General features: G+C 38.1%; 1 long non-coding RNA gene across 2 annotated transcripts in view; it reads right to left on the bottom strand.

Moving 5' to 3' along the window:
- Positions 1-22,636, bottom strand: part of LOC125325353 — a 39,811-nt gene that overhangs the window by 10,216 nt on the left and 6,959 nt on the right. Inside the window, exons 3-5 of one of the 2 annotated variants that reach the window (XR_007203295.1) lie at positions 15,374-15,498; positions 5,977-6,134; positions 3,977-4,054 (exon numbers count right to left, since the gene is read on the bottom strand). This is a non-coding gene — a long non-coding RNA (uncharacterized LOC125325353). Of the gene's footprint in view, positions 1-3,976; positions 4,055-5,976; positions 10,222-15,373; positions 15,499-22,636 lie in introns of those variants that run through there. The other variant, XR_007203296.1, reaches the window with a different exon arrangement.

The following is a 22,636-nucleotide window of genomic DNA, read 5'->3' as shown; positions in this document are numbered from 1 at the left end:
GGACCAACATAGGGATGATGAGCATATTCCAGTCATATGGATTATGGGAGAAATCCAAAACCTTCAAGTTCTTATTTTCCCGTAAGACAGCCAATTCTGACACTTTAATATATAGGCACAGATATGTCAGAGGGGGAGCAAAGAGGCAATTCTTTCCTATCTCTTGTTGCAGGTTAATGGCTTTGGTACCACACATGCTACTGGCACTGCACTGTAGCAGCTAATGAAGAGCCTCACCGTTTTGGGGACAAAGTAGAGAGAGATGTGGTAGATTCTCCAGAAGCTGTATTGAGCCTCCCATTTGTGCCGTTGCCACTGGTTTGGGATGGAAAGGAGCTTGGTTAGGACTTCAGTACGCTGTATGTGGCACATTTGGTTCTTGGTGTGTGACCAAAGAGGGTGCTGAGCTCACCATTCATGTTACAAAGGCATATGTTTCTGGATTATTGATTTCTCTAGTGTTTTCAACTACTTCGAGTGCCCTGAAAACCCACTATAATTTTTTTCTGGGAGAGAAAGTATGAGTGCTGCTAGTGTGGGCTCTAGTAAGGGGTTGAGAAGGCAAGTGGGACAAATGCTCTCAGGGGCAGTGGGATGCATGTGCTGTATAGCTGAAGCCTTGGCAACAACTGGAAATTGCTGTCAATGGTGTCATATATATTGACCAGTCTGCAAGTTCAATCCAGACCACCATGTCAAACAAGAGACCTTATCCTATTAAATCTGAACCGTGAACTTGGAAAAGAACTCACAGTAGATAAGACAGAAAAGTAAAATGCCTATATGCCTTTCCCTGTTTCAGCTTCCTACCTTCCTCTGCTGCCCAGGGTGGTTTTATTTGCTTCTTATGGCGCTTTGTTAAGGAACGGATCAAAATCATCCAAGTTTTACTTAGGCAGAATTTTTCTTCCACATCTTAATTTCTTTTCTGTCTTTTTTTCCTGTCTAGAACAACCAGCCTTAGGCCTTTGAAAAAAATCTTGACAAACAACCCCGTGTTCTGCTTTGCCAGCTGACTGATGGATTAGTTACAGGTATGCTTGCCTAGGCTGCCTCTTCTGCAGAGCTGCCAACAGTGCTTCCATATGAATGAGTGATCACCAGCACTCACAGTCTTCTTCTGTTAGACCTGTATCACTTTCTACCTCTACACAGATGAAGATACCTGGATAGGCAAAAGCTTCAATCAATTTGCTGTTTGGACCCTGTCACATACAATGTGAGTCCGCAATATTAAAGAGAACTCACAGGAGGTGAAACAGATATAAGAAAAACCTAGCACTTGCTAGCCAAGTGCAAATAGCTAGTCCTGTAATGAACTGAGAAATCTAAGTCTCTCAGCTGGAATCCATCTATTTTTCCCTTGTGTTAAGGCCTTTGGGTTTATTATAGTGGTATTTTAACCTACTGGTAGACTGAAAGCAATATGAGGCATAGTCACTACATTCAGGAGGGAAATTTTGTACATTGTAAGGATGCTGCAAGCTTTTTTCTTCCTAGCAGGCAGGAAGAATTAGATTTGCCAATTCCCCAGTCTACAGTGCTTTTCTGAGAATTTTGAATTTTAAACTTCAACTTTTAGACTAACAGCTCAGGCCAAAAAGCTAATTCCTAGCTGTATCCTAAGATCGGGCTTCAGTCTGTGGGAGGGAAATTTTCACTGTGGAAATCTCTTTTTCTCTGAGGTAGAGGTGGCACTATAGGCAAAACAGAGAAAAAGCAGTGCCTTTTGCCCCCTGCCCTTTCCTGGGAGGTGCATTGGGGAGTTCAGGAGTTCAGACAACTATTTAAGTTAATTTTGCTTGAAAGCCTTATGCCAGATGAGTTGCTCCCACACAAGAAGAGAAAGGAAACAAGAAATAAAGAGAAGCTGGATGTGGAGAATTTCCAGTCCCTTTGACAGTTTGGTTGCCAGAGTTTTCCAGGAGGGCAAAGATGCAGTCTAGACAGGAACTCAGCCATACCCTGCGCCAGTGACTGCATCTCTGAGTGGTGCTTTGACACTGTTTCCCTTTAGCTTTCTCTTTTTAATCTGGGAGAACCCTACAGACTAAGGTAGATATCTTAGGTGGAGAAACAGACAATGCAGATAGAGCATGCATGCAAATAGCACGTAGATCCATAGGAAATATCCTGGAAAACATTATGAGGTTATGCTTAGGATATTTGCAGCTGGACTAGACAGCCTGTCAATGGACATTTGGAGAGTGCTGTTTGGAGCAGGCATTTCCAGATGTTCATAAAAGATTGAGAAGCTTTGGATGGTCAACCCAAATCATTTTGTGGCTTATCACATCCCATTGACCAGTTCAGCATTTCTGGCTTCTATTATAGTGCATATGCCCCTTATATCCACCTACATCCACCATGATCCTCAAAACTGGTGGCAACTCACTAAAAAAATCAGCATGAAGTATGGAACCCTTTGGTTTATGATTTATTTATTTCCAGCTCAGCTTCTAATTTTACAAAAGAAGCAAAAAAAAAAAAGTCAGCGTGCATCAATAAGAGATTAATCTTACATCCCTCTCAAAAATAACTGTTCATAGTTTTTCTCGTTTGTCAGGAACTGTCCTTTTATTCTCAGCAAGTAGCTTCCTGTTATGTGGTTGATGTGCAGATGGTCACTCCTTCACCTTTAGATCCTACAGTGGGCAGACTTAGTAAGCAGTGGTCCTTCTCAACCTGCAAAGCACTCTGTCAAAGGCCATTTCATTTCTTAAAAGAAGTTAATAACACAGTGGATGTGTTTACTTAGATTCTTAGTTTTATTGTGCCCAGCCATCTTGTTGTGACAACACAAAAACCTAATGGAAAGTTAAGGTTGAGCAGAGTCATTAGAAAAGCCAGTGTAAATCTTGATTTCTGCCAGACCTGGGTGACTGGAGGTCAGGTACTGCAATTTTTAATTTTACAACCATAAGCACTGAGTTTGGAAAAGGATAAGTAATTTATTTCTCTTTTGTTAAAGCATGGGTAAATATATTCATGTCACTAAAACATTTGCATTATTAAAGCATTTGAATGAACATGAATAAATTACTAATCTGAAAAGGCTGTAATTATTTTTGCTCAGACAAAAATAAATAACGTTTTTTGCAGCATCTTTAGGCTTGGATGGTACATTTGCCCTTGTGTAGCTGAGTCACCTGGATCAAAGCCACTTTTGAATAAGACATAGAAAAAATGAAGTATTTGAAAAAATATTTGCTGTCAGCTTCCTCTATTGGAACTACAAAAATAATTGTACTTTTGATTTTACTTCGTTGGAAAAAAAAGAACAATAACAACAACAAAAAAAAAAACCAAACACCACACTAACCCTTAATTTATTTGGTCAAACCAAAATGGTGTTAACCATCTTCAGTGACCTTTTTCTTAGCTGACAGACAAAGCTGAGTAATCAGCCAGCTGTGGTAAAAAAGAAAGCCATGTACCTGATGCAGTCTGGTTCTGAATTATCATTTGTGATACCTGTGGATCCCTCAGGAATGCTTCAGCATTTTGAATATTTTGTCTTTCTGTCCAGACACTGAAAAAATGTTCAAGACTGTTCATTCACAGAAAATATATATTTCATTTCTGAATATACAGAGCTGGATTTAATAGCATTCTTGTTTCCTTTTTTTCCTAGAAACTTTTCTTTTCCTTTCTAGCTTTGGGAATTCCAAGTATCTCCAGTGTTAAACATTTTCTCTATAAGTAGTAGCAGACTGACATTTGAAGGAACTGACATGAAAAAAGACTGACTCATTTTAGATGTCTTTGCTGCCAAAACAAAAAAAAAAAAAAATAAAAAGGAACACTAGTTGAAACATGGGAAATTATGATTAGATGCTAGAAACAAAAAATTCACAGTGAGGCTGATCATCCCCTGGAACAGCTTGTCAAGAGATGTTGCATGATCTCTACCCTTGGAGATATTCAAAACTCAACAGGACGTGGCTCTGAGCAAGTTGATATAAGTTGTCCTTACTTTTGAAGAAGCAGCAGGAGCTGAATAAAGTGACCTCTGGAAGTCCCTTCCAGCTTAAATGATTCTGTAGTTCAGAGCCTGCCACATGACACATGACAGCAAAGTATTGTCTACGATCATTGTCAGTTCTCAGATTTTAGGTTCAAGATATAATTATCTTTCCTGGTGTATAGATTGCCTTGAATTCTACAGCAAGAAAGATTACATACATTCATATTCATGCCACCATCTTTATAAAACAGACCTGCAACCATTTTTTCCTTGGAAAATTGTTCTTCATATAGCAAGTTCTTGTTCAAGCAGGAGCAATCCCATAAAAGTTTGTAAGTTATATTTTGGTGCAACGTTAGGATTAGATTGTGCTGGCAAACAGAACATATAAGTGAAATATACTCCTTTAAGTTTACTGAATGCTTAATGATAAGTCTATTTCATATATAATATATATACATTATATATGAAATTAATTTACCAACAACTTTTTTGAAAATTGAGGGGTCTTTGGAAATCAAAGCAATGATAATGGAACTTCATGACTTCCTGTGATATGCAGTGTAGGAATCAAAAGTGGTCTGGAGGAGTTAAGGTGTGCTTACCATATTATACATATATGCTTGGTACCTGCTGCAGGCAATAGTGAAAATGCCTCAGCAACTGAAAAAGCAAGCACAGAAATATCTCATTTGAAGCATACTTTCTTTCTTCTTTTCTTTTCCCCCCTCTCTGCTGTTTTTTAAAGTTGTTCAGCTTAGCGTGTTGGAAATACCCAATTTGGTTTTACCTTCATTCGATAAGGAAATCATTAATAATGGGATGGCATAGGATGGTGAAATGAGAAACATACCACTCAATACTTAGTTTGTCTCCCAGTTTCACTTGGTTAGCAAAGTTTCCTCTAGAAAAGGCAGAATGAAAGAAGTCTGACTGAATTTAGCTGGTTTCGTCATACTCTGCCTTCCTTTCTGATTTATATTTTATTAAGCAAAAAGTTAAGCAAAAGTTATAAATAATGTGTTAGCCAGAGGCATCCTCATCCATGACTTAATGGTACTAAAGACTTCCCACATTTCCACACAATTTTAAAAAGAAGACACGGAGCTTCTGAGAAAAGAAAAGAATTTCAGGTTCTGGGCAGCAGCACCACACCTATTGTTACTAGTTTAACCAATTTTAGGAATGCCTAGAGAGCATGGATTAGCAGAGCTAATATACATGATAACTAATAACTGCTCTTGCTCTTTCATGAGAGTCAGCACTACCAAAGAAATACCTGTGAGAACCAGATCTACTGCATGTAAATCCTTCACAGGAGAAAGAAATACACATTGCTAAGACTCTGGTATTTCCAACAGGCAAAAGTGGTGGAGCAGAAGTGATGGGACATGGTAGTCCTGTGCAGTGCCAGCCTATGATCCTTGTTTCTCATTTATGCTTTAGGAGATGTTTCCCATTCAGGAATGAGATGCAGGAGCCTGCTATACGAAAAACACTTTTCCTGACCTTATCCACACACCATAACATGGAAGAAAAAGAGAATTTCAAGCAGCATGGATCATCAGAAAACCATGCCTTTCCTGGGGGCAAGCCAATAAGCTATGAATGATCCCTGCATCCAGATTTGTTAATGAGAAAGAGAAGATACAGCAGAATAGTATGTTCTAAATTACTGATAATTTAAATCAAATTCTGTCCAGTGATTGTCTAAACCAATAATTAAATTATATCAACCATCACAGCTCTTGGTTGATTGGAGAAGACCTTACTGTCTCCAACTTCTTGCTTTCTTCTTTTCTTTACTAACCCAAGACTGCTACTTATTAGCTCTTGTCCATGGTGCAAACACAGATCAGGATTTCCTTTTTTTCACCTGACTTTTGCCCTATCTTTGAGGTCTGCCACAGCGGTTGGGAAGGACCAAACTAATAAAAACAGATGTATATATGTATTATAGTTTTTCTTGGATAGCTCTACTTACGATCTTCAACCAAATGAAGACTTACCTTACACAGACTGTGCTGCAATCCATGTAAAGACGATTTTCGAACTTTTTTAATCCATCGGGAAGGTTTTGGACAGGTTGGGAGCTGCTGAAGATCAGTATCTAGCCATTTCCACTCCTATTTCTTCTTACAAATGGAAAGTCTCTGCAAAGGTGTTGCTGTGACATGATGATGCAAAATCAGGCACAGAGCAAGTATCACACATAGTGCATAAGTGCCAGTAATATAACCCATTACTAGACCACTTTGAAAACAACTCATGATTTTTTCCTATTGTAGACTTAACACTTCTTATTTTAAGAAATTTGACTTAAATTTTCCTGGTAATAGAAGTTATTTCATTTAGGAACAAAATCAAAAGATGAGCTAGCAGGCTCCTGTAGCTCCTGGGCTAACAGCTCTGTTTCTGGCTGCAGTTTTGACAGCAAGCTAAAATACTACAGTGGACCTGTGAACTTACTTATTCAAAAGTTAATACGAATACATTTTCCAGTTTTTCTACCTCTTAGTTTTCTTGGAATTCTGTACATGTTCAAGGTTAAGATTACACTATTTAATACCAGCAATAGTTTATTGTTTGTAATTCATAAAAAATGAGGTTTCTTGTTTATTTTTTCTGACTCTGAACTATCTTCTGTCTGAGGTCATATGTTTCTTGCTTTTCATCATATGATTCAGTCTTTCAAAGGCAACTGTTCCACTAGGAAGGTGAAAAGGCAACTGAAATAATACAATGTGTCATCAAAATAAAATGTGATGCAATTTTAGTTTATTGCTACTCAGGGAATTCTATTTCAGTATCTTAATCTCTTTATCCAGAAGTGAGATAAGCTAGCGAGCATTGACACTTCTGGTCAGAAATTTTTAGTTATTATATAACTGGCATATAAGTGTTGTTTATACAAGACAGAAATACAATATATTCCCTCTAGACAAAAGACCATTAGCCTTAAAACTTTCATTACTTCTAGATTCACGATATCCTGAAGACAAAAACTTGTATTCTTTTCCAAGAAAAAAAGCCTTGATCCTCTAGCAAAAGATGCACAGCCTCCTCACCACATTGAAATTTTAAAAATTGCCTCAGTTGAGGCTTTAACATACTTTTGGTGCTTCTACGTAGCATTAAGCTTATTTCCGAAGGCTTTTGTAATGGTCAATTAAGTCGTCGACAAACTCAGAAAATGCCAGCTTTTTGTGAAAGTGGCACTCAGTAGCAGCTGCTCCCATTACTACAGATCCACTCCACATACCCGCCAGAGACCACAGTCGGGCTTTGAGGGTCTGTTGCTTTTGACTACAAAGTTACAGGGCAGATTAATGGTCTCTCTGCAAAGAACACCTGAGCTGAGCTAAGCTCAATTAGTCAATGTAAGGAATCATAGGAAACAGAAGGAGATGAGTCTGAAGCAAGCTAAGGTGCTTTCTTCTACCTTTGACACTTCACTCAGACTTTCCACAAAATGTCTACAAAGCCAAAAGATAAAAACAAATTAATTTCACTCAAATCCAGAAAGTAAACTGTGGATTCTGCAGTAAAGAATTTTTTTTCAAGACTCAGTAATTGCTCTCCAGTTGCCCAGTTTCCTGCAGTCTAGAATCCGTAATTCCTTGGCTTTTTGGTGTGTTTTTTTTTTAACTGAATATTATTTAAACTAGTGTTTTAATAGAGACAAAAACTGATGGAAAAACATAATTTCTGGACAGAGGTGGATCCCCAAAGATGGAACAGATGTCACATTAGTACAGTGGGCAGAGAAAGAACTGTAATGTAAGCAAAACAATCAAAAGGCAAAGTAAAAAAATAAGCAGCTATCAAAGAATAAATACGTTATTGTTCCTTATTTTCACAGAGGCAATTCCTTTTTGCCTTCCACAGAAGCAAAGCTTTTTCAGCATTGAATGCTCTGTTGGCAGCTCAAAGCACTGCAAATCTTTAACAAATCCCAGGACCAACTTCCATGTTTTCTGCACTAAACCAGGATGACAGAGATAACAGTGCAGCTGATTCCTCCCTGATTATGGCCCAGTTCATATCAGAATAAATTGGGAATAGTTCAGTTGAAGGTAAAGAAGTTATTTTAAATTGTTACTGTAGTAAGGCAGAACAAGCCCTGATTCACAATGGGAAGATCAGATAATGTCATATATTGAATACAGATATAAATGCAAGGCTTCACATACTGAGAAATGAATTTTAAAAGTATTTAATATATTGTTTAACTACAAATTAATTAATTTGTTTAATGTTCTATCCGTTGATAAATAATATTTGCATTGACAGCAATTGTACTCCTTGCTGTCTTGCTCTGTACTGCTGTGATAATTATTATTTCAAAACAAAAGTCAGACTATTTCCCTCATTTGAGAGACAACATCCATCATATGAATTGTGGATTTTATTTAGAGCATACTGAAGTCCATTGGAAAAACTGCTGTGGCCTTCAATGAGCTTTAGATCAGTCTCTTGAACAGGTCGGGATTCTTGGGGAAAATAATAGCATGAAACCTTGTAATTAACTCAAAATATATAATTCTTGTGCAGAGGGGCTGTATTTGAAATCTCAGAATAGATGAAACTAAAAGAGACCTCTGGAGGTCACCTAGTCCACTCCAATTTCTCAGGGAAGGGTCAATTACAGTTTGTTTCTCCAGGGTCGTGCAGGAACATAACTCTATTTCTCGACTTTTAAATTAACAACTTTGCCAGTTTACTTTTCTCTTACATAAAACTCTGTACTACATTTTACTCTGTAATTATGGGATCATTTTGGAAAATCTTTTTGGGCCTCTTGTCAAGAGAGTGGAATCCTGTTGTGCATTTTACATTTAGTATTACAATTTATTTTTTCACTGAGTAGGTCATCAGGATTTGAAGTTTTAATGTAATTTTGCAAATTATTGTAATTATTTGTAATTTTGACCTTTTTATGGCTCCATATTTTGATTGCAAAGCACTACACTTCTTTAGTGTGAGCCAGTGAGACTGCAATCAATGGAGAAAAGACTTAAATAGAACTAATATAAAATGGATACCTTTGAAGGTAGATAAATACTTTTAAAATTGTCAAGACCTACCAGAAATGTAACATTCTGAACCTCTCTGCTGTCAGAAGTCACTGCTGAGCCTCAATGAGAATGGCATGCTAAACAGCCGCCTATGTTTCTATACAGATAATGGTCAAATCTTATCCCACTGCTTTTAATTTTATTGTTTCCACTTATTATTGTGTCCATCATCACTTGTAGAACTGCTCCACTGAATATTTTCACCATTTCCCTGGAAGATTATTGGTTGGCATCCCACAACATCCATGTTCTCATGAATCTGCTTATTTTTTACATCGAGAACTGTACAGCAATTAGCTGAGAATAACACCAATTATGAGTGATCGATTGATTGATGTTGTCTGTGAGTACCTGATACTGATTGTTGATGAGAGTTAAATTTTAATTAAAATCGCAGCTTCTCTTACTACTTATTACTAGTTGAGTATCAGTTAGAGTAGCCTTCATGCTTTCATGTCTTCTGGTCACAGCAATGCCAGAAATACATGGAGCAAGGGGCTGGAAAGAGCAAATCTCCAGGGTTGCTGCCTATTTAATGAGGGTATTTTCCTTTGATCAGGAAAACAGGGGGTACGAATCAAGCTAGGATTTTAATGTTAATCCTCATCTGAATCCTCATCTTATATTTTTACATAAAGAGATAGAAGGACATTTGTTTCACAGGTTGCATTTTCTTTCTTCTGTCCCTTTATTCTGATAAGGTACCAAATTCAAGCACATTGTCAATTTTCACAAATTTAGAAGTGACTGCAATGTCTTCTATGAGTAAAGTATATTCTCATATGCTAGAAATGAAAATTTAAATTTATAATACATTTCTAGCATCCATTTAGTGTGTTTTATTGAATGAAAATTTCATGTATGTTTTCAAAAAGATCTGATTTAAATTCCAAAGATCAGAACATACCAGTCTGAACTGCATAAAATGAAAAAGTGTCATTTTAGAAAGAGAGCTCATGAAACTGTTTTCCAGAAGGCCAACCCTGTCCTGGGGGGCATCAGGCACAGCATCGCCAGCCGGGCAAGGGAGGGGATTGTCCCGCTCTGCTCTGCACTGGGGCAGCCTCACCTTGAGTGCTGGGGGCAGTTTTGGGTGCCACAATATAAAAATGACATGAAGCTATTAGAGACCATCCAGAAGAGAAGCAACAAGGATGGTGAAGGGTCTGGAAGGGAAGCCATATGAGAAATGGCTGAGGGCACTTGGTCTGTTCAGCCTGGAGAACGGGAGACTGAGGGGAGACCTCATTGCAGTTATAACTTCCTTGTGAGGGAAAGAGGTGGGGCAGACACTGATCCCTTCTTTCTGGTGTCGAGTGACAGGACCTCAGGGAATCGCCTGAAGTTGTGGTGGGGAGGTTCAGGTTGGGTATTAGAAAAAGGTTCTTCACCCAGAGGGTGACTGGGCACTGGAATAGGCTCCCCAAGGAAGTGGTCACAACACCAAGCCTGACAGAGAAGAGTTTGGACAACACTCTCAGGCACATGGTGTAACTCTTGGGGATGGTCCCATGCAGGGTCAGGAGTTGGATTTGATGATCACTGTGGGTCCCTTCCAATGCAGTATATTGTGTGATTCTTTGATTTGTGTCTTGTATATTACTGAAACATTTCTGAATCTCTTAAATTACTGAAATTTTTGTGGTGGGAAAGAGCAGTGACAAAGAACAATTCTGAAAGTAGTGAGGGACATAGTCCATCTGATCTTACCTGAAATGATGTTTCAGACTTCACAGCTTACACTGAGAAGGCTCTGTTATCAATCAGTGACCTTGTTAGCATTTGCAGTGGGCAGGCTAATTAATGATGCTGCTTTGCATGGATTTGGGGACGAGTAGGAAACAGATATAACATAATTAAACTATGGTAAAGTTTCAGATTTGAACTCTTACTACTGAAAACATTGGTGGCTGTCAGTTTAATCAAAACTAATATATATGCATGGATTTACTTTGCATCAGTTAATTTTGGAGCACAATCCCAAATACGGCTCTCTGTTAAATGCTGTTTTTGGAAGTATGTGCTGTGAATTAAGAGCTGAGTAGCATTTCCTACAGACTTTAATTCCCTGGGCAGAATGTTACCTAGAACTCTGTTACCTAGCAAGAGTTTCCCAGCCTGTATTTCACTGGGTGCCATCATAGTGGCTCAAGCCCTCAGTATCCATGCTAGTGTGAAATACTAGGGACTGCAGGGACGACAGGACAGGGGACTGGGGATGCATATCACTGTTGTGAGGAGTATCATAATTCCTGAGGATGTTGCCGTGTAGAACGGATTTGTCAGCAAGTCAGTATTCTTACCTTAGTAGACACAGTGCTACGTTTAGTTGACTTGCTCTGACTGTGTTCAACTTTTAACCTGTTTTATGTTGGACTGCAGGGTTAAACTAATTATATTGAGTAGATTTAAAAATTCCTTGCATATCTTGAAAGCATAGAGACTTTGCAGTTTGCACATCCACTACATGGAAGCCATATCATTTTCTAGGAAAAATAAATACAGAATCACAGAATATTCTGAGTTGGAAGGGATCCACCAGATTCATCAAAGTCCAGCTCCTGGCCCTGCACAGGTCAGCCCCAATAATCACAATGTGCGCCTGAGAGTGTTGTTCAAACGTGCATTTACAAGACTTTATCTCCAAACATACATATTAAAAAAGCACATACCCAAGGTGCAGCAAGGAGTACAGCATGGAACATGTCAATGTTCCTGTTCCAGATCACTGGCTTCAGGGGCTTCAACATATTATGCCAAAGACTGAGTTAATCAGTGTGGTGGTATTTTGCCAGATGGCACAGGGATAATTAAGTGAGGTATTTTTTTAGGGAGAATAATAAGGAAAAAAATTTAAAAAGGGAAAAAAAAAAAAAGATTAAGCTCCTCAGCCAGTGAGGCACTGATAACAGGCCAATATTCCTACCTGGCTCCTTCTAAGCTAGAGAGGTTTAATCTTTGCAGTCCTAAGGCTAGGATCAAGAATTCTGAACAACTGACTTAGAGAACACCAAGGAAGTTGAATCAGTTGTTCGCAATTGCTTCAGGAGAATCTCAGACATATAAGCTGCCAGCAAATGCTTCAAGAAGGTCTCTCTCTTTCCCCCTGAGTCCCTGGAATTAATGAAACTCATCAAAGCTTGCAAAGGAGGATGCAAATTTAGGGAAAAGATGATAAAATGGGTGTGTGGCTCCTGCATGAGCAAATAACCTGTGTTGGTATCTAAATTGATGGAAAATTCACAAATTGTGTTCACCAAAGAACACAACAGAGATAACAGTAAATGTCATGTTAGTTACCATAGTGCCTGCCTTTTTGATTAACCCAGTGCCTTCTGAAGTTCAAAAATTAAAATAGCAGCTAGTTATTTTACAGACACTTGATTGTTCTAGCTGCTTGGCAGTGTAGTCCCTTTAAGCTTTTCCATTATACTGTCTCCACTGTATTTTGTGCAGTAGAGCTCTTAGACAAAAATACTGGCTTCAGAGCAATGCATGGCTGAGGAAACTGATACACACAGCTGAAATGTACTTACAAAAATCTGCCATGTTTCATCACAGATCTGTGACATAATGTACACAAAGTTTTCCAACATTCCAACATTCAAGCTTAGAAATGTCAGCTGTATTGGACAAAGGGATTATGATACAACTGTAAAAATTTTCATGTGCATCCAGTGTTTTATAATGATTCTTATCAAGTAATTTGGAGTAGTAGGCAGTCCATCAATAAATTAACTACCTTTCAAGCCCAAAGGCGACTCCAGAGCTGCCAGAGGAATAAGCCAAGGAGCCAGATGTCACTAGAAATGTTTCTGTCACTAGCTGATGAGTCCTGTGGCTGCCACCAAAGAAGAGAAGGAATGGGATAATGTATTGCCTTATTTTTCTGAGGCTAGCAGTCTCTGCATCAATCTACTGCAATTCTTTTGCCTTCTGAAGTAAATATTTTAATGTTTTTGCATTTTCTTCCAAGCTAAAACATGTTTATATGTGTCAGGAAGTGGAGTTTCTAGCATTTAAAAAATGAAATTGTTGTTTATTATTGATCAATACTGCTGTATATTTTCAGCCTTTAGTGTCACAGTTTGAGAGTGGCAGTGTTCAAGGCAAGGTTGGAGCAATCGGGTCTGGTGAAAGGCATCCCTACCCATGGCAAGCAGATTTGAACTAGATATTCTTTAAGGACCCCTCCAACCCAAACCACTTTGATACTATGAAATGAAACTCTGTTCTGGTTGTGATCTGATCTCGTGGATTAGTAACTCTTTGATTGTCCATGAGGATGAAATAAGTAGACCTTGGAGCCTTTATGGAATTAAGGCTCTACTACCACTTTCTGGCATTGAGAAACATCCAAAGCCACAGCGCCAGTGTCCAAAGAAGGTCTGCTTTATTCACTGTCTGGGTTTTAATCAGTCACAAGGCAACACAAGTACATTCTGGAAGGTATTGAACTCTTTTTCATCAGTGATACCCCATTCTGATACTGTAATACTCATTGCACGGACAGTAACACTCTCTTTATCCTTCTGTTTTTAACGGCTACCCTTCACTCTAGCACTATAGGTAAGTTTAAATCGAATTTCATTCACCTGGAAAGCAGATTAGTCCTACACACTAGTTCAGAGTAAAGCCTAGGCTGATATACTGATATACTGCATAATAGCTCTGGCTTGTCTTTCGACCTCAGCAAGCTTTTGTGCTTCTGATGTGCAGGTGGGTTAGATCCAGTGAATGAATTTACAAACATTTCTACACTATCAGTCAGACTGAGGTCGGTAAACAGAGGTCTGAGCCCATCTGAATCTAGATGTTTTTCTACCTCCCAACATGGTTTCCTTCAGAGATCCTGTTCAGGATTGGGCTGAGGGTTGCCACACTGTGGAAGGTGAGAAGCCAGATGTGATGGGAGAGCTTCTGAGCAGGACTCAATTGCTTTCTAGGTGAAAATATCATCTAGGACATAGCTACCCACTTCTGTCTCCATCTCTCTGACACACTGCTCTGCTGCTCCAAATGTAGTTTAACACTCTGTGGCAAATGGCTTTAAAAGTGGGCACTCGAATTTCACTGTTCTGCCACTTGAAATATTATTATAATGTGGTTTTCCTCCTCTGCCACATGCAGGCTTGCCTAATCACAGTCCAGTATTTACCGTGCAAGATGAACTTTGGACTTCCTCAACTATGGACTTAACTAAAGCTAAGCAAGAAACTGCAAACATTAAGTCAACCATATTTCCCTAAACCACCAAAGTAACCTCTTTACTACGTTTATTTTTATGCAGCAAGCAAAAAGAGGGTTTGGCCATTTTGTTTTGGTTTTGTATCCACAGCACACAAGAAAAAGGGTAAGATTACACAGAAATTGGATCAAATAGTACATTTGTAAGCCTGAGTTTTTATTTATAATGTATTGACAGATTCTGCCTATTTTAATTGAATGTCTTATAACTCACCTTGTGAAAGACAGCCTGCTATTGGAATCAACCTATGATACCAGATCAGCAGCCTCTGGTTTGTCAAGTCTTTATATAGAAACAGAAACCAAATATTTCTAAAAGGCAACTGTGCTATTAGACTGGGCTTTAGATTCCAAGGCCATGAGGATCAAGTGGATTAGGCCCAGGTCTTTGACTTTAGGTTGATTACAGAAAATGATCAAGACCTTAGGATGCCACAGGAATTCTCTCTTTACATCCAGAGAGAGATAATTCCCTTCCCAGTATGGATCTGGACATTTGTCTTCTTTATTTCTTTGAGAAGTTTCTACTTTCAGTATTTTCATCAAGAAGAAAAGGATGGAGTGACCAGCAAAGGTACCAGTGCTGTGAATGTGCAAAGAAAATGACACAGCAATTGGCATTTCATACAGGACCAGAGGAGTTCTCATATTATATGAGAGCCCATCCAGCATCCCTGAGTACATAACTGGTCAGCTGAACCATTGCTCTCTTCCATCTTTCACTTCTGAATGCTGACTTTTTAAAAAGCTGGCACATTGGTAACTTTTATTGTGAAAAAATTATAATTTGTCATGTGTGAAGACAAGCTGCCAGAGAAACAAACCCAGGATATCAGTCTATTTTCCTTCCTGAAAATTTCCTCTGAACCCCTTTTTTCCACCACTGGGATGTAGTCACCTCTCTTGATCATTGCTGGAGTCTGTGAAAATGCACTGCACTGTGTTCCTGAGGCTCTCTCATGTTTCTCTGCCTCTGATGCAAACTGTCAAACCTGTGGGGTTTTTTTCTCTAACTAAAATACAAAGTTACTTAATTTGAAGGGTCACAATACTTAAAAGGTAGAAAAAGATATTATAATACCCGGAGAGCTGGGGTTTTTTTGACCTGTACATCATCTGTTGTCTGTGCTGAAGGTTTTTCGTCCCGTGGTTATCATGGACTGAGGCATAAGCATCTGTAGCTCCCTTCCTCCCTCTGTTAGCTCTCTGTTGAAGAAAACATACAGAGTTATTTACGCTGTTTTAAGAATATCCTTTCAAATTTAAAAGAAAAATCCAAGACCTGTGTGAACTTTAGCTGAGAGCTAACATGGAAGAGAATATGGCCTTAATATCTTTCAGTGTAAACACAGATATTTTTAAATAAAGGAAAAAAGCCAGTAATTCTGACTCATCTTTTTTTCTTAAATTGATGTAATTTCAGTTGGCCTTCTGTGGAGAGAAAGAATAAGGGAAAATAAGTGGGATAAACTTAAGATGCAGCAACAGAAATTTATAAATTCATTTACCATAAGTATTCTCCATAAAGTTTTTGCTGTTCTTTGTTTTAGGGTTTATATTGCCATATTTCATATTTCAATGATTTTGGAGTCTTCTTTTTTTTCCTAAGAGATGCTATGACTTTTCTATATGCTACTAAACATATGTTGTTTAAAACTCACTAGTACATACTTTTGACCGGTTAAGCATTATTCAAATCCTTTTATCATAAAAGTCTATTCTCGAAAGATCACCTTATTCTACGGTTACTAAAATGAAAGCAAAAGCCTTGCACATTAAGACTCTTTTTTTCCAAAAGATTTCCATTTTCTTCTCCAGATCTGCCACTTTACTTGCTAGTTGTATCATGAAAAGCCGTGCTTATAGCAGACCTATTGTGGAGTGAAAAGAGAAAATGCTTTGCTACAAGGCAGTAGCTAATCCACTATTCTTCAGGGACTGATATTCATCTATCCTTCAATAAAAGCTAATGGTTAAATAGACCCAATGCACTCAGCTAATCTAGGAAGAAGCTGATGGCTGGGGGTTGGGATTCAAAGTTCATGCTGAAGTGCTATTCCTGAAGACAAAGATATTCTTACATTTGCCTTAGAAAAAAATGACAATGCTAAAAATATCAGGTGGCTTTCATTCTCAAATACATAGTTTTATGAAACAGAATCTATGGCACCTGAAAAAGCTAAATTTTATTAATTTTTAACCATTCATTGCTTTTATGAATTTTTCTTTTTAAGGGATGTGAATATTTAAACAAAGGGATTACATTTTAAATAACCTTCAGTCTAGTGTTTTGCTACTTGAATTCCAACACCCTTAAGAAGATACCATGGTTTTTTTTCATGAAAAGCAATTTTTGCAAAGCCCTTCCAGAAGGAAGGGAGATGACAACACCGCATTTCTCTCTGTGTAACTACCATCCCAGTTAAAGCTACTGCTGTGCTGTGCATATCAAACAGTCCAGTGCAAGAAGGAAAGCTCACTTGAGAAATCAACAATGAAAACAAAAGCCCACAACTAACACAACACACTACACAAGGGCAGAGAAAATTTTTATAAGCAAGGTTGTGACTTAAAATACAGTATATATATTCTGAACAACTGCTGTAGCAGTTGTGTATGAGTGCAGATATATCACTGCTTTTAATAGACAGCCTAAAATTATTTTGTCTGTGCTGCAGGACATTTAAGTTAGCCATACTGTGACTAAGCCTGAAAACAAAATGACCTGAATATACAGATGTATTGTTTAACTGCAGGACACGGGTCACAAAAGGCCTAATTCTGGTACCCCTGAAAACAGTGGCAATAGCTCCCCTGATTTCACCAGAAACAGGACAGAATAGTAACTAGGAGCACAGCTGAAACTGGTGGCTGAAGGCCTTATTTCAGGACCTTCTCATAGTGCAGGTGATGAAACGCCATGCACTGCAGCAAAATGTCACACCTCTGTACATTAGTGGGCTGCTGGCAGAACATCTGTGTTTTCTCAGAAACACAGAACCACTATTGGATACCTGCTGGGTGAGAGGGTTTCAGGATTTGTGTCTTTCCACAAACTTAATACTGCCAATATTTTTTCTCTTTCTGCATCTTTCTCCTCATTTGTCAGTTAAAAAAATACAAACCTGTGTGTGTATCTTTCATTTCATAGGGTTTTGTGCACCTTTTCAGTGCCCTTTAATTTTAATCCCTCTTTTAAAGGATGTTTGTTAGTAGGGCATCATCTTTCTAGCTGAGGCCAGACTGTATCCCTCGGTCCAAAGAGAAGCACTACTATGACAACAGCTCTTCTTTCCCTTCAGCATGCATCAGTGAGGATAGTCTGGGGACAAATACAGTCTTGCAATAAGCTCAAAACCATCCATTTGCCTTGAAAAGCTGAGAAAAGGGGAACCTCTGTGATCTGCATATTGGCACCAAGTGGATTGAGCTACTCAAGGGTTTAGGGATGGAATACAGATGCTCACATAGCAGATCTCGTACATAATTTTTGTGCAGGTCTCTCAGTCCTCATTACTGTAGAATTTATATCATATTAGTTCAGAAGTGCAAAGTAATATGGAGTCCAAGCAGTCAGTGTTGGAGACATATCTGAGATAACGAATCTAATAGATGGAAACCATAGAGCTGGCTAAAGGACAGCAATTTTAATGAGCTGTTCAAAATCTCTCAGATTACTATGTAAACTCACGGTATTTCAACATATATGAAAGTTGCAATTTGATATCTGAGATGAATTTGCTCTATATTGCTGACTTCATCTGAAAGCTATCTCAAGACCTCTATATTATAAGGGTCAAGATCTGTTAAGACAGATCTTGTTAAGACAGTCTGAGAGATATTTATTTTCAGATTATCATATATTGCAATTAAATAGGAAAGACACATATTTGACATTCATAAATAAGTCAAACACAGTTTTGGACATTATAAAATTGATCCAGAAATAAAATTTCTCAGTAGATTTTTGTAATATGGTAGGCTACTTTTTTTGTTTGTATCTACTGAAGTTTGATAAAAGTAGATTTGGTTGAGCAGCTCACAGGTGCCTCATGCAGTAAGGGCTGCCGTGACAGGTAGTCACCAGGCAGCGTAGTCCAGGTATGCTACCACTAAGAGTCTGGATGGGACCTGTTGGCTGTTTTGACTGCCATCTCTTGAAAAATAAGTCAGAAGAGGTACAGTACCTGGATCCTGTCAATGCAGGATGAAATGGTGCCTTACTGTTTGACTGCATTTACATTCTTAATGGTCTTGGCTCTGGCAGGATGATAAACCAGGCAATGAAGATTGTGAATTCATTACAGCCCGTCTCTCATTCTGTCATTGCAACACACTGACGCATGTTTCTAACCCTGACATTGAGAAGCTTGGGAACTTCATCTTTTCTCATTGCACATTACTTTTCAATTAGCTATTTATTCCATGACAATCTTCCATTCTGTTACAGCTTGCTTACTGAGCGTTGTTCTGACAAAGACTGTAGTAGGAGGTACTGTCGCACCCAGCCCGTGTAATCAGGAGAACCAGATTTCTGCTCCAACCTGCTGAAAAACACTTCCCAACAAGAAAGTTTTCAAACTTGTTAGAAGCAAAAGATCTTCCCCTTCAGTTTGTTAACATTCAGCAAGTCAATTCCTTTGAATATGCTTGTGAGACAGACTTGTTTAAAAAGTAATCACTGAGGGCTGTGACTGATCTGTATCACACAGTTAGCAATTTATGAGTACATGCCATTTCATTTTCTCAGGGTGTCATTTTTTTGCTAAATTTAAGCGACACTGAAAAATTAAAATATTTGGAGGGTTCTCTGACTCTGTCTTTTCAATCAATTATACTGAGTGATTACAAGTGGAAAGGCCTGGGTCATTCAAATGTAGTTTTCCACTGAAGAAACACTGCAAAATGCAGATTAGGCATTTGATGTAAGACAAAGGGATCACAGTCATCACGAAAAATAGAACTAGGAGTACAAAATAGTCAATATATGAGGAGAATACATGGTAAAAAAATTATTTCTCAACATAAATACATATTACATTTCTTTTTGCCTCTTCTGCTTTTCTAGAAACAGCCTCCTCTGCTTTTTAAATGTCATCCATATTTATCAGACTGCATGGTTCTTGACATTTAGGAATATTTTTTCATCAAACTGTAACTGAAGCTTTGACAAAGGGTACTAATTATCAAGGGACTAGATTTTTTTTTCCTTTTTTCCCCTTTTTTGAAGGAGCAGAAGGCTGCAGAGAAAACATGAATTGTCAGCTACTTTTAATACTCCTATAGCAGTCTCTCTGTCCTTATTTTTGAACATACCTAGAAATAAGAATTTAAGTGTTTGCTGAAGCATGTAGAAAATGCATTTGGAATTGAGTAACTTGATTTTAAATGACAGAGGTCATAAGATTATTTACTTTAGTAAAGAGTTTCCACCTGTTAGAACTACATATAATCCCTACTGAAGGAAATTTTACTAATATTTTTAAATGTAGTTACTGATTATTCACCAATGATGATTTAATTGACTATGGGATGCATAGCTTGTACAATGTCACGATATGGTGACTAAAAAATTGAAGCATGAAAAATTGAAAAAATGCTCAGTTACTAAACAGAAGACCGCATTAAAAAAAAAGAATGTACACTGTGCTGTTTATCAGCAAAAGTTGTTCCTGTTAGAAATAACCTATTTTCTTGTCCTTATTGGCAGTAAAGACATACTGGACCCTGATCAGAAAGATGATCGTTTTTCACAAATCCCTTTTATGAGCCTGCAAATGAAGCCTAATATAAGTGTACAGATATACATCTGAAATCTATTATTCATCCATTTTCAGTTGCCTAGCAATGGCACAACTGCAAAGGAAAGAACAGTATGTGGTGAGTACTACATGTTTTCTTTATTGTTATCGATAACTTTGTGTCCATATATATCTTCATTATGATCTCGCCTGCCATCACATATAAATTATTTGATTTCCTTGACTTGTCAAACACAAGCCACTTAGTTTGAAGTGAGATTTTTAAGTAAGAAAAAATACCAGATATTCCCATTACAAAATCAATTTTAATTTAGTTGCAATATCAAAGCCTGCTTTGAATACATGCTCCATGAATTCAGCTGTGCTAATAGCAACACTTAAGTCAGATTATCTGAACAAGTTTTACAAAAATTTAAGGCTAAACACAACTTTCGTGTCTGGCCCAGCCTTGTTTTAATGTCATTAATTGCAAATTGACACATTGTCTTTGCCTACTCTATCTAACCATAGTGTAAGAAAAGAATAAGGCCAGTCCTAGTAAACCCTCAGGGATGACAACTGCCAAACAGCTACCTGAAACAGCAGAAAAGAAATATAGATCTCAGTATTCTTAAAATTCAGCACCTTCTATACAGTCAACTTTACTTCTTGTCACTCCTTTTTATCCTGCACAAAATCCCTATCAATGTTTTCCTGTCACAGTTTTTAAATAATCAGACATTTAGGAAACAGAAAGGAAAAGAAATTAGTTCTTCCCCTGAAAAAAATGCATAACAGACCACCTCTGCCTGGCTCTGCATAATTTACAACTTGCAATTTTCTCCCTGAGAGACAATGCATCATACCAACCTAAAGCAAACAAACAAAAAACCAGAAAAAACCCTTCTCCCCCTTCACTTTTTTCATACATTAATGAAAACTAAGGCATTCTTGGCAATACTGTCCCTCTTATTGATTAGTGTCTCCAAACGCACAGAATATTGATTGACACTGATTTATGTCTTACAGCTCCACATAAATTTGGTACTCCTTTCCTCTTTTTGATTTATCCACCTCAGCATCAACTCCTAGAAACTCTCTGGACTTCAGTGGATCAAGATAAACCAGAAAGGTTTAAGGATGCAAAGAGATGCAGTATATGAAGGACATGCTTCTGCTGGATGCGGCTCTTTCCAGGTTATGGGTTTCAAGCATTGCAGAATGTGTGGCAAAAGAAATTGTGGTTCAGTACAGAATGAATTGTTCACTGGCCATTTTCCATGTGGAGTGGTGAAAAGGATGATCTGATCCTTCTTCCCTCATGGAAAATGTCATCGTCCCTCTTGAAGTTTTCTAGTAACTAGAAAAACAAGAAATTGCCCTTCCTACTCTCAGTAATTCTAGTGCCCCAGTATATAGCTGTTAGAGATATTTTCATGCCAGTCATTTGATTTAAGGAACCACTGAAGTTTTGCACTTTTGTATCAAGTTCTGAAGGCACTTTTGTACCACGTCCTGAAGGTGTACAAGTTTCAACAGGATTTGGCTCACTTGTGTTCTGCATATGTGTATAGGTAGATAATTTAGTAGCAGACCAAAATGAAAGCAAGACTGCATAAGTTACAGAGATTAAAGGGTTTACCTTTCCTGCATGGAGGACAGTCATAGAGGGCTTCAAGAGGAAAACTCTCAAAGCATCACGTTCCACAGGCTCTCCTCACCTGTGTTTGTCTCTCCAGCCTCTTTCATTGCTGGACATAGAGGGTTTTTTTCTCCAAGATTCAAGTGGTTATTATAAATTCACTACTTCACTATTTCACTCAGAACAGTTGTAAAATATCACCTATGATCTGAGAAATAATCAACTATTTATCCTGATCATGAAAAATCTCTATAGTGCCTACTCCATGGTAGGACTTTCACATATGGTCAATTTACCCAACCTGATATAAATGCTGTAGCCAGGTGCACCAGCTAAGACAGGCATCTCTTCTGGTTTCTGCAATCACCTACTTTTGATTATTTTTGCTGGCAGACAGAGCACAGAAATTTCATGGTGTAGTATAAAAAGCCTTAAGGAAATAGAACATTTGAAGGATGGTGTACATAGGAGAGAAGAGAGAAGTAAGTAGAATTAAAATGTAGCAGACCCCCTGAGAGAAATTATTGCCTGGCAATTTAGAGTAATTTCCATTTTTAAGTAGTCCTTGTGAGGAAGAGCAAGAGTCATTTTCAGTCTAGCATTTGAATATTGAACTAATGGAGAAATGGTAGCTCTGCAGTGGCTCCGGCAGAGATCCAAGTGTTTTTTCCAGAGAGACCTTTTTCTGCTCCATATTTAAACTACATTTGTCTTAGAACTGCTGGAGTCTATTTTAAGGTAAACTAAAATCTCATTTAGCCTTGTGATATTTTCAAGCTTCACCAAGAAGCAGCGACAGTATGAAGGGATCAAAACTATTACACTGTAGTGAACAGCAGCTTTGGGGGAAAGGACTTGGGTAAACAGATGCAGGACATTAAAGCCAGAAATGCATACACCACCAACACTTTGGCCTACTTGTCATTTTAAAGCATCACTAAATCTCCTACATAAAGCACCC

The sequence above is a fragment of the Corvus hawaiiensis genome, chromosome 4 (assembly GCF_020740725.1).
Source record: "Corvus hawaiiensis isolate bCorHaw1 chromosome 4, bCorHaw1.pri.cur, whole genome shotgun sequence".
NCBI lineage: Eukaryota > Metazoa > Chordata > Aves > Passeriformes > Corvidae > Corvus > Corvus hawaiiensis.
The sequence above is the reverse complement of the archived record's forward strand: the minus strand, read 5'-3'. Positions and strand labels throughout refer to the sequence as shown.